At 45.8% G+C, this 15,645-nt stretch overlaps 1 non-coding gene across 1 annotated transcript; it reads left to right on the top strand.

Annotated features, from left to right (window-relative positions):
* The first annotated feature begins 403 nt into the window (after nt 1-403).
* On the top strand, nt 404-522 carry LOC113132297 (5S ribosomal RNA). Its single transcript, XR_003295879.1, has one exon. It is a non-coding gene; the product is annotated as a 5S ribosomal RNA (ribosomal RNA).
* The last annotated feature ends 15,123 nt before the right edge of the window (nt 523-15,645 follow it).

Raw genomic sequence — 15,645 nt, forward strand, 5'->3', positions numbered from 1 at the left:
TAAGCAGGACCGGGCCTGTTTAGTACTTGGACGGGAGACCGCCTGGGAATACCAGGTGCTGTAGGCTTCTCTTCTTTTGAGTCCCAGCTGGAAAAAGGCAGTGGTTGCGGTGGACGGGTGGGAGACACCGCTCAGGGCTTTCACCCGGGAGACCGGGGTTCGATACCCGCCTCGAGCGGATGTGAGGAAAACTCTGCAGAGTGATTTAAAAAAAAAAAAGACACGGCAAACCAAAAGTACATTTTAATACTGGGAGACACAGCAGAAACCCATCTGGAAATGTGAAGTGTGGATAAATGGATAAATTCCAAAAAAAAAAATTTCTCACTCTCACTTTCGGGCTGCTAAAAGCCAGTGTATGTCAGTCTGCATCAATAAATACCGCATTTGTCACAAGCTGTTTGCCTACAGCCACACCGTCCTGCCGGCGCCCGATCCCGTCCGATCTCGGAAGCTAAGCAGGACCGGGCCTGGTTAGTACTTGGACGGGAGACCGCCTGGGAATACCAGGTGCTGTAGGCTTCTCTTCTTTTGAATCCCAGCTGGAAAAAGGCGGTGGTTGCGGTGGACGGGTGGGAGACACCGCTCAGGGCTTTCACCCGGGAGACCGGGGTTCGATACCCGCCTCGAGCGGATGTGAGGAAAACTCTGCAGAATGATTTAACCCTCTGAGGTCTGAGGGGGTTTTTGGGGCCTGGACAAATTTTGACATGTCCTGACATTTGTGCTTTTTTCAGTGTTTTTTAAACATATTAATGTCTAAAGTCTGATAACACTGTAATCAGCACAAAATTGGCTACAATAATATGTGAGCAGCAAGTTTATACATTATTGTGTTTTTGAGAAAAAAGTGTTTATGCATGGTTAGTGAAAAACTACAATTTTTTACTCACTGAAATAAGACCATAAAACACAAACAGAACATTGGTTCACAAGACTTTGGAGACCAGCATGTTGTGGGCTAAAGTGTTTACTTCAGAGTGCTGTGAATGTCATCTTGTTCACACATTCACAGTAAACAATACACTGATTTAAATTTTCTAAGACACTTTTTGTCCAGAAAGGCCATATGCAAGAGGGTGTGGCTCAGGATGAATAGTCATGTGATTTACCTGAGAACACAAAAGACGCACTGAACGACCAGACAAAGCCGCGCATAATGAGCCTTTCAGTCAATGTAGATGGGACGGATTAGTGCAGCACAATACAACACAATGAGGAGCCAAACGATCCTCATTTGAGTTAAAATCAGTGTTTTTACTCTGAGGACAAGCTAAACTGTTTGTCTCTGTGAGGAGTGTAAGGAGCGCCGCTTCACGTGCGTAACGCGCCATCATCCAAACGCGCAGAAAAAGTGAGTAAATTCTATGATGAAGTTTGATATTTTGTGTCATTTCTCGGGGGCGTGCACATATTTACCTGGTTCACCTGAGATTATTTACATGTGAACAGTGGACAGTGTACAAGGCGGGACCGCATTACCTGTAATGAGGTGAGACAGGAAAAAACGGACTTCTCCTTACGTTCATACGGATTAGATAAAAAGTGATAATTTGTTTTTGACTTGAATTGTTTCACTCAAAAGAAAACATTTCAAGCTTTCTAGCCATATAATTCTTATTTTTATGAGGCAAGTATTCACTGAGATTCTGGGTGTTTTATTTACGCGTCTGTGAAGAGAAATGGCAGAGACAGAAAAGTCAGAGAGCGCACCCTGTCGGCTTTCTTTATTTAAAAAAAGCACAATGTTTTGTTGTTATTATGATGGTATACCACTAAAACTAGACCCTTTACAGATTTGAATGATATACTTCTTTTATCTGTACGATCAGAATTGACGGAGTAATTTAAGTTTGTTTCGGCCTTATCAGAAAAAGATGCGTCAAAACGCGCCGGCGCGTGCGTCGACCCCAGAGGGTTAAAAAAAAAAAAGACACGGCAAACCAAAAGTACATTTTAATACTGGGAGACACAGCAGATACCCATCTGGAAATGTGAAGTGTGGATAAATGGATAAATTCCAAAAAAAAAAAATGTCTCACTCTCACTTTCGGGCTGCTAAAAGCCAGTGTATGTCAGTCTGCATCAATAAATACCGCATCTGTCACAAGCTGTTTGCCTACGGCCACACCGTCCTGCCAGCGCCCGATCCCGTCCGATCTGGTTGCGGTGGACGGGTGGGAGACACCGCTCAGGGCTTTCACCCGGGAGACCGGGGTTCGATACCCGCCTCGAGCGGATGTGAGGAAAACTCTGCAGAGTAATTTCAAAAAAAAAAAGACACGGCAAACCCAAAGTACATTTTAATACTGGGAGACACAGCAGAAACCCATCTGGAAATGTGAAGTGTGGATAAATGGATAAATTCCAAAAAAAAAAAATGTCTCACTCTCACTTTCGGGCTGCTAAAAGCCAGTGTATGTCAGTCTGCATCAATAAATACCGCATTTGTCATAAGCAGATACCCATCTGAAAATGTGAAGTGTGGATAAATGGATGAATTCCCAAGAAAAAACTACAACAAAAAAAATTCACTCACTTGCAGGCTAGTACAAGCCAGTGTTTAAAATGTCAGTCTGCATGATCAGTTACCGCCTACGGCCATACCGTCCTGCCTGAGCACGTGACGGTTTGGTAAGGAAGTGGAGAGAGCTGCCTGTGTCAGCTGCGATCCTTTTGGTGACTGAACCTGTTTTTTTTTTGAGAAAACGAAAGTAAAAGTAAATTAGAGAGACAAGAGCGGAGAGGGGAGCTGCGGCTGGGGGCCCTGGCTGTCGGGGGGGGGGGGACTCTTTTCGATGTTTGGTGGCGGAGATGGACGAGGCGCTAATGTGACGGAGAGTGTGGAAATGGAGGCTCGACGGGGAGGTGGAGATCGGAGCGGTGGAGATCGTGTGGCAGGAGGAACAGAGGAGGAAAGCAGCAGAGGGGAAAAAGGTCGAGTGGAACGAGGAAGCGGTGTGGCAGAGGGCGCGGTAAGTGCAGCGTGTGTGGAGAAAGTGTATAGGATTTGACGGTGCTGGTGGAGATTCGGGGTGAGGAGAACGTTACGCCGATGGAACTGATGAAGAGCGTCAGAGAGCTGTGTGGGGGAATTTTGGCGTGTAGATGTAAAAACACGCGACTGTACGAGATCACTATGAGTCATCCCGCGGGGAAGAGGAGGCTGCTAGATGGTTTGAAAATCGGGAGCACGCAAGTGGTAGGGAAGGACATCACAAACGACGAGCTGGTGGTTTCGTTTTTGGAGCTGCCGGCGTATATTAAGGACGAGGAGATTGTGGCGAAGCTACAGGGGTGGGGTGTGACGGTGGTGTCGCCGATTAAGAGGAGAATGTGGCTGGGGACAAGTATAGCGGACGGGACACGGTTTATTAAGGTGCGTTTTAATGACAAAGTGCAGTCACTGCCATATTCCACGAAGTTTATGACGGCGGAGGGGGCGGAGTACTTTAGAGTAATTCATGATCGGCAAACGCAAGTGTGTAGGCTGTGTCTTCAGCCAGGACACATTTTAAGAGAGTGCCCGGAGTTCCTGTGTAGGAAATGCGGGGGGCAAGGACATTATGCGAGGGAGTGCCACAGCTGGGTGAAACGATGCGAAGTCTGCCACAACAATGAGGCAAACTGTATATGCAACTATAGTGAGGAGAAGGAGGAGGAGGAGGACGAGGAGCTTTTCGGTGGGTTACAGGATGACGAGGAAGCGGAGGAGGAGGAGGAGCGTGCGGTGGAGGAGAGGGCGGAGGAGGAGCAGAGGCCGGATTCGGTGGAGGCGGAGGCGGGGCTGCGGCAGGAGGACTTGGGAGGACGGCAGCAGGAGGAGGACGGGCTGGGGTCCAGCCTGGATGCGATATCTCTGGGCTCATCGGGCGGTGGAGAAGCCGGCGCAGAGGCCCAGGCGGGGAGAGAATGGGGGGAGCGGCCTGCAGGAACCAAGGTACTGTCTATTGATTGGGCGGGGTCGAGTGTGGCGCTGAGCCGCAGGATGGACTCGGAGCTGGAGGGGGGGGGGGGAGGGACTCGGGGGTGGAGTTGGGGCAGGTGAGGAAAAGAGCCACAGGGGGGGGAAGAGGGGTAAAACTGAGAAGAGGAAGAAAGTGGGGGGGACAGAGATATGAATGGGGAAGCGCTATGGAAAATTCTTTTCTGTGTTCTGTCGCAAAGCATGGTAGTGTCTCTGCTGTCTTGGAATGCAAATGGGCTGCAGAACAGAGGGAAGTTAAATGGGTTCATGGCGCAGTTGCGTAGTGATATGGTGTGTCTACAAGAAACTAAGTGGGATGAGGAGGTGGAGAGGGAAATAGAAAGGAAGGGGCTTTACAAAGTGGTGACGGCAAGGAGCCCTAATGGCAGGGCTGATGTTGCCATAATGGTTAAGAAACACAGGGTGGGTGGGGTGGTGTGTATACACAGGGGGGAGGAGGGGAGGGTGCTGGTGGTGGATGTAGTCTGCGACGGCCAGCGGATTAGGCTGATATCAATTCATGCTCCAAATGACGACTCAGCTAGGAGGGACTTCTTTGTGTCATTGGGGAAATGGTGCACGCATGCCACAATTATTATGGGGGATTGGAATGTAGTTGTGGAAAAGAGGGATGCGGGGGTCCACAATACATATGGGAATGATGTCAGCAGAAAGGCGGTGTGGAATTTGATGTCAGCGGGGAAATTAGTGGACGTGTGGAGGACGTTGCATCCTAACATGACTGCCTTCTCGAGGCGGCAGATTATCTTGGGGAAAATGAAGCAGTCTCGGATTGATTTTGCGTTGATTTCGGATGACTTCATCAGGAGGGTGGAGAGGTGTGGTTATGATTTCAATGGAGGGAGTGATCACGCGGCAGTGACATTAGTGATGGGAGAGGGGAAGGGAGCACGGAACGGGGGGTTGTGGCACTTTAACGTTAGTCTGCTGCAGGATAGGTTCTTTCAGGCCAGGATGAGGAAGTTTTGGCTGGACGTGGGTGTGGAAATGTGTTATGTGGTAAACAAGTCAGACTGGTGGGAGGGGGTCAAAGCCAGGATAAAGAAAATCTGTATAAGCTACAGTAAGCAGAAGGCGTGGAGGGAAAGAGGGGAGGTGGAGGTGTTGCGAGAGCGGTTAACGAGGGAGGCGGTGAAGTTGGGGACGGATCCGGATTATGGGTGCCAGGCTTATCTGGAGCTGAAAAGTAAGCTGGATAAGTATGAAGACGGTAAATGTAGGGGGGCGATGATCAGGAGTCGGGCGAGGGACATATTGGAGGGGGAGGGAAATAGGGGGTTTTTTCTAGGGCTGGAGAAGGTGAGGCAAGAGAGGGCCTTCTTACATCAGCTTAGGGATGAGGAGGGGGTGCTGCATTCAGACTTAGAGGGTATAACGCGTACGGTGCATGGGTTTTATCAGGGGTTATTCCGGAGGGGGTCTGTTTCGCAGGTGGCGGTGGAGGAGGCGGTGGCAAGTCTCCGGGGGCAAATTAGTGCAGCAGAGAGGGAGGATTGTGATAGGGAGATAACCTTGCGAGATATAGACCGGGAAATTGGTAGTCTGAAAAAGAACAAGAGCCCGGGGATGGACGGGCTGTCTAGTGAGTTCTACCAGGCATATAGGCAGCAGATTGGCCCTATTCTGCTGGAGGTGTTTTTGGAAATGGAGCGTGCACAGCGTCTCCCCTCATCCTTTACGCAGGGTGTAATCACGCTCATATATAAAAACAGTGGGGGGAGGGAAAATCTCGAACATTATCGGCCTATTAGCCTGCTAAATTCGGATTATAAGATCCTGGCAAGGTTTTTAGCGTCGCGACTGAAGTCAGTTGTGGGGACGGTAGTGAATGAGTCACAATCTTATAGCATTCCGGGGAGAAGCATTGTAAATAATATCCTGACAGTGCGGAGTGTTTTTGGGGAAATGACCCGGGGGGGGGGGGTGTCTTTCTCAGTATTGACTTGCAAAAGGCTTTTGACAGAGTGGAGCGGGGGTTCTTGCAACAGGTGTTGCGGAAGTGTGGGTTTGGAGAGCGGTTCAGGGCATGGATTAGCCTGTTGTATAGTAATGCTAGTAGCTGTGTAAAATGCAACGGCACGTTAACAGACAGCTTCCGGCTGGAGCGGTCGGTCAGGCAGGGATGCCCCTTATCGCCGCTGCTGTATGCGCTGGCGGCGGAGCCCCTGTCAAGTTTGATTGAGCAGGATGAGCAGGTGCGAGGGATAATGACGCCGGGGGGGCGACAGATCAAAATTGTCCAGTTTGCCGATGACGTGAGTGTGATGGTGAGGGACAGCAAAAGTGTGAGCCGGGTGCTGGAGCTTCTGAAAGTCTATGAGAGGGCGTCGGGAGCAAAGGTCAATATACAGAAGTCTGAAATTCGGGATTGTGGGGGGGTGGAGGGAGGAATGGAGTGGGGTTTTAGGCGGACAACGGGGAATATAAGGTTGCTGGGGGTACAGATAGGGCCGGACTATGCAGCAGCAAGGGACGTTATGTGGGAGGACGTCATCAGGAAGATGCAGAATCTGTTAAACAATTGGAAGAGGAGGCAGTTAACAATCAAAGGGAGGGTGGCAGTGGTAAATACGCTTGTAGCGTCGAAAGCTTTGTACGCAATGCAGGTTTTGGAGCAGCCGATCTTTAATAATGCACAGATTTTAAAACCTCTTGTCTACCCCGCCCCCTTTTTTGCAAATGGCCGAAAAACACATAGGTAAATTAAACTAGCTGTTGTTCTTACATTTTAAGAGTTATTTTGACGGCCTTGGTGCCGATTGAAGCAAAAGCTTCCCAGTTTTCTATCGGCGCGCTGTAGAATGTGAAACATGACTCCCCTCCCCCTCTAGCGTCGAGCGCTGCCTGCCCAGTGTTGTCATGGCTACATTTACAGTAAGGAGGGGCTGCGTTAAAGCCCACTGTTGCGTCATCTGGCACGACATGCAATATGTTGATTTTTAGGCCTCATCATTGGCTACAAGATGCGTCTGTCACCATTTACGACCAATTTGACTGGCTAATTCTCCTGTCAATCGAAGTTAGAATATGCCCCCTGACTGGGATTTGCTCTGAGGGTGTGAATTCTATTGGTTTTACCGTTAGTTACGCTGTGAAACGTAACAACACGTTTGATTGAGGCCTCATGTGATTCACAGAACCTTGCTATGTCAAACTTTATTGAATAAACTGACAAAACAGCCGTAAAACGAAGCGGTTTACGGCTTATTATGAGGAGGACGATGGATTTATGGATTTACTGTACAATATTACGTCTCTTTGGACTAAAACATGGGTGCACTTTGTTCTATGGATTCTAACGAACAAAACGATATGCGACACTCTATTATTGAGTAAACATATGAAGTTACACGAGAGAAAGGTAAGGAACAGCGTATTGTACTGTATTTGTACTTTTGTTTAAATATTAAGAAACTGTAGTCGCTGTGATTATTCAATCCAAAATTGCTTTATGTCATTTGAATCGTGAGACTTTAAGGTTTTATTAGACATAAAATTTTTTAGACTGTATACACATTTTCCGACGATCTTTTGAGGCATATCTGGACATGCAAAAAATCGGAGCGGATCCGCTCTGGGGTAAAACTAACAGGTTAAAAGGGGGGAGGCCGCTGCGAACAAGAGTGTTAGAGGGGTGGGGGATATGTAAGTTGGGTGATGTTATGACGGCGGAGGGTGTTTTTGACGTGGTCAGATGGCAAGGGCCTACATATAACAAGTGGAGACTAGCTAGCTTCTGGAGGGTGTTGGAGGGGTGCGTGCCGGCAGAATGGGTGGAAAAACTGAGGGCGGATGGCGGGGAGGGGGGGGGGCCCTGGGATCCCAAGGTTTGTGCTATTGGGGCTGCCAGGGGCACCGGCTATGGAAGAAGCAAAGACTTCCTATTGGTACCGGTTTTTCGTCGCCCAGCGGAGCAGGAGGCCGGCGGCAGAAGTACGTTGGGCGGCTGTGTTTGAGGGGAAGGATTGCAGAAAGATCTGGGGAAATTTGCATTGCAGATTTAATGGTCACCAGTGCTTCAGCAATGACTTTAAAATCCGACATAGAAGGGTTTTTACAGGGATTGTGCTCCATCAGATAGACAAGAAGAAGTTTGCCAGGGCATGTCCCAAGTGCATGGCAGAGGATGAAACACTGGAACACTTGTTGATGCGCTGCAGGACAATACAGGGGTTTAAAGCGGCAGTGAGGACCCTTTTAGAAACTAGATGTGGCCTGGTAGTGGAGCTGGACGAGGACTGGGAATGGTTGTGGGTTTTTGGCCTAACGACAACAGTATGGTCAATTTCTTGTTGAGTTCGGCAAGGAGGGCCGTTATGTTGGTAAGAAATTATGCCTTATTTGAGCAGAAAGCAGTGAGCCTAGTGAGAGTCTACCAAAATATAGTGAGAGCCCACCTTAGTGGATTATTTCAGGAAGACAGAGATTGGTTTCTGGGAGTGTTTGGTCGATTTTCAACGTTCTGTGGGGCGGGAGAGGGGACCGAGCTGTTGTTCGATTTTGGGTTTTAGGAGGGGGGGGGGGCTTCTCCTTTTTTTGGGGGGTTTTGTGTTTGGGAGTTGATGTGGGGGTTTTTTGGGGGGGGGGGGTTTGGGATTTCATATGCTGTATAGTTTGTGTTGGTTGCAAATACGACACTGAATGGTGGATGAGGGCTCTTCTGCTATGGGGGGGTGGGGACTGCACAGGAATGGGGGTTTTTTGGGGTTTTTTGTGTAGATGGGAGGCTTCTTTGGGGGGGATTGGATGGGGTGTTAGCGGTGATAGTTTGAATTCCATGTATATTGTATGTTTTATTGGTTGTAATGCAGCACTGAATTTTTGATAATAAAAAACAACAAAAAAAAAAAACCTGCGCCCGATCCCGTCCGATCTCGGAAGCTAAGCAGGACCGGGCCTGGTTAGTACTTGGACGGGAGACCGCCTGGGAATACCAGGTGCTGTAGGCTTCTCTTCTTTTGGGTACCAGCTGGAAAAAGGCGGTGGTTGGGGTGGACGGGTGAGAGACACCGCTCAGGGCTTTCACCCGGGAGACCGGGGTTCGATACCCGCCTCCAGCAGATGTGAGAAAGGCTCTGCAGAGTAATTTAAAAAAAAAAAAAAAAAAAAAAAAACAGCAAACCAAAAGTACATTTTAATACTGGGAGACACAGCAGATACCCATCTGAAAATGTGAAGTGTGGATAAATACGGAGCCCCCGAAGGGACATTGAAGAAGAAAATGAAATCGTAATCCCGAGAAACTTTTGCGAGATCCCGAGAAACTTTCTCATTGTAAATCTACTTCCGGGTCAGACTGTCTCCATGGAAACGACAACAATGGAAAGAATACAAGTGTGGGAGCAGTTCGTAGAGTTTTATTTTGAGCTAGGGCTCAAATACAGAGACATTAAATCAGTGCTTGGCAGTAAACACGGTTTTTACCTAAGTGAGAGACACCTGAAGAGAATACTTAACAAAAGGGGTTATTCTCGTGGTAAAACGTACTCCGAACTGGCAGACTTGGCTGATTTCGTTAGCAACGAACTGCAGTATTCCTAACGTCTCAGACGACGGAACTACGTTAGTAGCCTTGCTTGCCTTAATGACACTCCTCTGGGATCCAGCTCCTTCAAAACCAAGCGCACATCCTCCTTCCTCACACGCAGTCCGTGTTCTCGGCATTTAGCGTACATCCAACGGTACCCGTGAAGTTGCCCGGAGTACTGCAGTTCGTTGCTAACGAAATCAACCAAGTCCGCCAGTTCGGAGTACATTTTACCACGAGAATAACCCCTTTTTTTAACCCTCTGGGGTCTGAGGGGGTTTTTGGGGCCTGGACAAATTTTGACATGTCCTGACATTTGTGCTTTTTTCAGTGTCTTTTAAACATATTAATGTCTAAAGTCTGATAACACTGTAATCAGCACAAACTTGGCTACAATAATATGTGAGCAGCAAGTTTATACATGATTGTGTTTTTGAGAAAAAAGTGTTTATGCATGTGTAACCCACTCAAAATGTAAAGAAAACAAAAAGACCAAAGTGAAGTTTGTGTATTTTGTTATTCTGTGTATTTCTGTGTTGAATGGGTATTTCTGTAGAAGGCCAGTAGGTGGCAGTGTAATATAGTCATCAAAAAGGAAACCGGAAGCTATCGGGTCTCCCTGGCCTTGAATTAGGAATAAAAAAAAGAAATATAGCCGCAAGCGGCGATGAACGGCCCTCGCCTCGAGCGAACCGCATCCCCCAGCGAACCGCGTCCCCGAACAAACCGCATCCCTAAGCGCCTCTCCATGAACGGACCAAACCACCGAGGAGACCACCTCCTCCCGAGTGCCTCCCCTAGGTGCCCCCCTGAATGGGACAGCCTCCCGGAGTAGCCCCCCTGAATTGACTACCCCCCAAAAATTGGCTGCCCCCCCCCCCCCCAAGAAGACCACGTCATTTAGTGGACCCCCGCGGACGTCTGTGCCAAATTTGGTACAATTCTGACAAAGTAAGTTTAACCCTCTGGGGTCGACGCACGCGCCGGCGCGTTTTGACGCATCTTTTTCTGATAAGGCCGAAACAAACTTAAATTACTCCGTCAATTCTGATCGTACAGATAAAAGAAGTATATCATTCAAATCTGTAAAGGGTCTAGTTTTAGTGGTATACCATCATAATAACAACAAAACGTTGTGCTTTTTTTAAATAAAGAAAGCCGACAGGGTGCGCTCTCGGACTTTTCTGTCTCTGCCATTTCTCTTCACAGACGCGTAAATAAAACAACCAGAATCTCAGCGAATACTTGCCTCATAAAAATAAGAATTATATGGCTAGAAAGCTTGAAATGTTTTCTTTTAGGTGACACAATTCAAGTCAAAAACAAATCATCACTTTTTATTTAATCCGTATGAACGTAAGGAGAAGTCCGTTTTTTCCTGTCTCACCTCATTACAGGTAATGCGGTCCCGCCTTGTACACTGTCCACTGTTCACATGTAAATAATCTCAGGTGAACCAGGTAAATATGTGCACGCCCCCGAGAAATGACACAAAATATCAAACTTCATCATAGAATTTACTCACTTTTTCGGCGTGTTTGGATGATGGCGCGTTACGCACGTGAAGTGGCGCTCCTTACATTCCACACAGAGACAAATAGTTTAGTTTGTCCTCAGAGTAAAAACACTGATTTTAACTCAAATGAGGATCGTTTGCTCCTCATTGTGTTGTATTGTACAGCACTAATCCGTCCCATCTACATTGACTGAAAGGCTCATTATGCGCGCCTTTGTCTGGACGTTCAAGTGCGTCTTTTGTGTTCTCAGGTAAATCACATGACTATTCATCCTCAGACACACCCTCTTGCATATGGCCTTTCTGGACAAAAAGTGTCTTAGAAAATTTAAATCAGTGTATTGTTTTCTGTGAATGTGTGAAGAAGATGACATTCACAGCACTCTGAAGTAAACACTTTAGCCTACAACATGCTGGTCTCCAAAGTCTTGTGAACCAATGTTCTGTTTGTGTTTTATGGTCTTATTTCAGTGAGTAAAAAATTGTAGTTTTTCACTAGCCATGCATAAACACTTTTTTCTCAAAAACACAATAATGTATAAACTTGAAGCTCACATATTATTGTAGCCAATTTTGTGCTGATTACAGTGTTATTAGACTTTAGACATTAATATGTTTAAAAAACACTGAAAAAAGCACAAATGTCAGGACATGTCAAAATTTGTCCAGGCCCCAAAAACCCCCTCAGACCCCAGAGGGTTAAGTACGTAGGCGGCGCTATTGCAACTATAACGTGTTGTCCAATTGGCCTTTTGATGAGGATGCCCTGAAGGATGCTTGTGCCAAATGTGGTACTGTTCTGACAAAGTAAGTGCAAGTACATAGGGGGCGCTATCCGCACCCCCCCACACCCCCCCAAGTAGACCATGTGCCTGTCTTAGTGGACCCCCACGGAGGTCAGTGCCAAATTTGGTACAGTTCTGACAAAGTAAGTGCAAGTACATAGGGGGCGCTATTGCATCTATAGTGATTTTCTTAAGTCACATGGCCAGTGGGCTCTACAATTCATCAATTGGTCCGATTGAAATCCGACCATGCGTTTGTGAGTTATCACAATATGAAGATGGCAAAACATAGGTCAACTTCTGGGGTCCGGCAAAGGAAAACCGTAAAAGTTAGCAAAAAAATTTGGATAACTTTAGCTGCCCCTTCATGTCTAGATGATGCTCACCAAGAATCAGCTCATTCGGTCAAAAGCCCTAGGACGAGTTCGCTCAGGTACGAGGTGTGTGAAAACTGGACATTTTGCAAAATTCTCATTGGAAATGAATGGCGAGATTTGGTCATCACCATGGCAACAGCATTGAATATAGGGCATGGGTCCCATGGCTTTTATGATCAGGATGCCCTAAAGGATGTGTGTGCCAAATTTGGTACAATTCTGACAAAGTAAATGTTTTGGTTTGAATAGCAATTTTCAAATCGTTATACAGGGGGCGCTATTGGGCCTATTTTGATTTAGTTTAATGAAATGGGTTCAGGGCGGCAGGGATTACAATTCATCAATTGGTCCGATTCAAATCCGACCATGCGTGTGAGAGTTATTACAAGTTGAAGAAATGGTGGCGAGCCAAAAATCGTACGTCGGCTGGAAGGCGGCATCAAACGAAAACCGTGAAAGTGAGCGAAAAAATTTGGATAACTTTTGCAGCCCCATGGGTCTAGGTGATGCTGACCAAAAATGAGCTCAATCGGTGAAAAGCCCTAGGACGAGTTAGAAAGAATGCGAGGGCAGCAAAAAACGGCGAACTCAATGACCTTTAGATAAACTCCAGGCTGGTGGACTTCCTGTTGGTCATATGACCTTGACATGATAAGCTTTTTTGCTTGCCCCGAAAGGAAGAAGAGGCGTGCTGAGTTTGGTGAGTGTGCGATGAAAAAAATGTGGGTCGGCCTCCCATAGGCGCAATGTATTTCGACTTTTCTCGGGGGCGCTGTGGAGCCGTTGTTTTGAGGTCGTGTGTGAAACCTTTAAAAAACAAAATTTTTTCACGATTCTGACTTGGGTGCAAATTTTTGTGAGTTTTCGAATATGTTCAGGGGGTCAAAATTGAGTTTATTAAAGCGCAGAAAAGTATAATAATAAGAATATTCCTAACGATTTCCAGGCCCACGGCCACCTGTCAATCATAATATATATATTTTCGGAAAGGTCTCGCGCAGTCCCACGTCATGGTGGGGTGTGGGTAAGTCATCCATGCTACCTGGGGGGACCCCTTGCAATTTTGTACTCCTGGCTCACTGAGCGATTACAATAGGCCCTTGCCTGCACTTTCAGTGGGCTCGGGCCTAAATAGAGTTGTTGCTGCAGCGAGAGCGAGGAGTTTTTTCGGTAGCTAGGAAAAACAACTAAAGAGACAAAATATTAAGAGTGTAAATTGGGAAGATCTACTGTTCAGATGCTATATCTTCTGGTTGTTTGCTTTGGCGTGCTTGGTGACTAAAGATTTTGAAAGTGAGAGACAGAGACTAAAGAAAAATTGAACGAGGCTGGCGGGTGATGGTTCTGCGGTCAAGGGGAAGACGTGCAGCGTGGGAGCAGCAATGTTTCGGACCAGTCGAGAAGACTAAACACAGGGTGTCCGCGGATCCTTAAAAAGTCTTAAAAAGTCTTAAATTCCATATTATAAAACTAAGGCCTTAATTAGCATTAAAATGTCTTAAATTCGCGTTTCAAAGGTCTTAAAATGAAATCTGACCCCGTAAAGAATATTTTATTTTCATCTTGAAATCAATTTGAAAGCCTTTCGCGTATTTGTTACGCAGAACGAAATAGGCGGAACCAACTAAAATACGGGTTTGAGGGGAGTTTATTTAACACATGCTTTCCGGCAGCTGCGTGAACTGCGGGGAAGTTTCAGCATTAGTCTTTTGCCATGGGTAAATGTAAATTTAATGACAATTGGTTACAAAACCCTAATTTTGCGCCGTGGTTAAGTCCAGTTAGTGGCAACGTGTTCGAGGTCCGGTGCAGGCTGTGCAAAAAAAATGTAAAACTCGGAACAATGGGTAGTAAAGCTTTGGAGACCCACATGCGGTGTGAATAAGACAAAGCGGCTGCGGAAACCTGTCGGAAAACACCTGGCATTTTATTTTTGTTTTACTCAATAAATCAAACGGTGTGTAAACAGTTTATATCAATAAATAGTGTGTTATGGCAATTGGTTGTATTGTGGGATGTTTTATTTTATTTCTACAAAATTGGTCTTAAATTTCATTCAGCGTGGTATTAAAAAGGTCTTAAAAAGTCTTAAATCTAGCTCTTAGAAACCTGCAGATACCCTGAAACAACGCCAGTTTTCATCGCTTACAACTCCAGATAAGCATTGTGACCTCATCAAAATAAAGCTGAGGGAAGTCAAAAACACACTACCCGGGTAGATGAACGTGAATGACATTATTTTGTTCTTTATTCAGAGCTCTGAAGGTTTTCATGTTTAGTTAAATGTAAAAAGTGAAATGTTAGAAGAGAAACTGATGAAAGTGTCGCAGTATAAGGCTTTTTATCTCATATTGTTTGAAGGATGTTTTGCATTTGAAGCAGCCATTAGACTGAACTTTAACCCTGTGTCACTCTGAGCCACAGCTTTGTCTTGTTCTCAGTGTTTTTCTGGGCCGACTGCAGTGACTTTACTCAGAAGTTTAACTCTAGTCAGCAATTTGTTGGCTGTTGCATGTTTTAGATCCATTGGATGTGAATTTATTTCTTTCCAACCAAACCAACAAATCAACTGTTACCAAAAAATGAAACAGGACTTATAAAGGCCCCAATAACATTCAAACATGAATCTTTTTGTCTGATAGATGAATTTAATCCTGGCATCCAAACTTCATTTGGAGAAAACAAACTGATGTTCTGATCATTTTCCTGTTGTCTGACTTCTCATTGAACAAACATCAAACAGAGAAAAACTTGATTTTCATGTAGAAATAAGCAGCTTTGATGTTATTTTAAATAATATTGAAATAAGTTGGAGTTTAATTTATTCCCATGTGTCATAATTTAGGAACTGCTTGGACATTCATGTACAAATATTTCAAAGCTGTACCTAAATAAAATACTTCACTTAGTAAATTCACTGCAGGGTAATACTACTGAACCCCCATGTGTGATGGATGTGGACTGAATGTGAGTCTGGTCCATTACACCATCTGATATCACTGGTTAAATAAAAACCTGGTAGTGCCGGTGGTGGAAGAGGAACTTGGAATATTTTATCAAGAAAATGTACTTAAAGTATCATAGTAAAAGTACTTGTTTCATGTAACCTGTAACTATTCAGTATATAACTACTATTGTCACAATCCAAGTTCTGATCCAGTCCCACTTCTTTTTTTCCTGCCCCTGTTACTTTCTAGACTTTCTACTTATTCCAGTCTCCAGTTCCCAGATTTGCCTGCCTCCCATTTTTCCACCATGAACACCCAAAGAAAAACCTCATCCCTCCTTGGTTTTGTGAAAACGTTACTTGCCTCGATGTGCTGTTTACTGCACAGCTGCTGAAACACGATAGAGCTTCTTTCTTTGCTTTTGCTGCTTCCTGTCACACATTCAGGTAAGATCCACATTAAAAATCCTGTGTTATACATGTAGTTGTTGAAGTGTTGGATCAT

Source organism: Mastacembelus armatus, unplaced genomic scaffold (genome assembly GCF_900324485.2).
Source record: "Mastacembelus armatus unplaced genomic scaffold, fMasArm1.2, whole genome shotgun sequence".
In the NCBI taxonomy this organism is placed as follows: domain Eukaryota; kingdom Metazoa; phylum Chordata; class Actinopteri; order Synbranchiformes; family Mastacembelidae; genus Mastacembelus; species Mastacembelus armatus.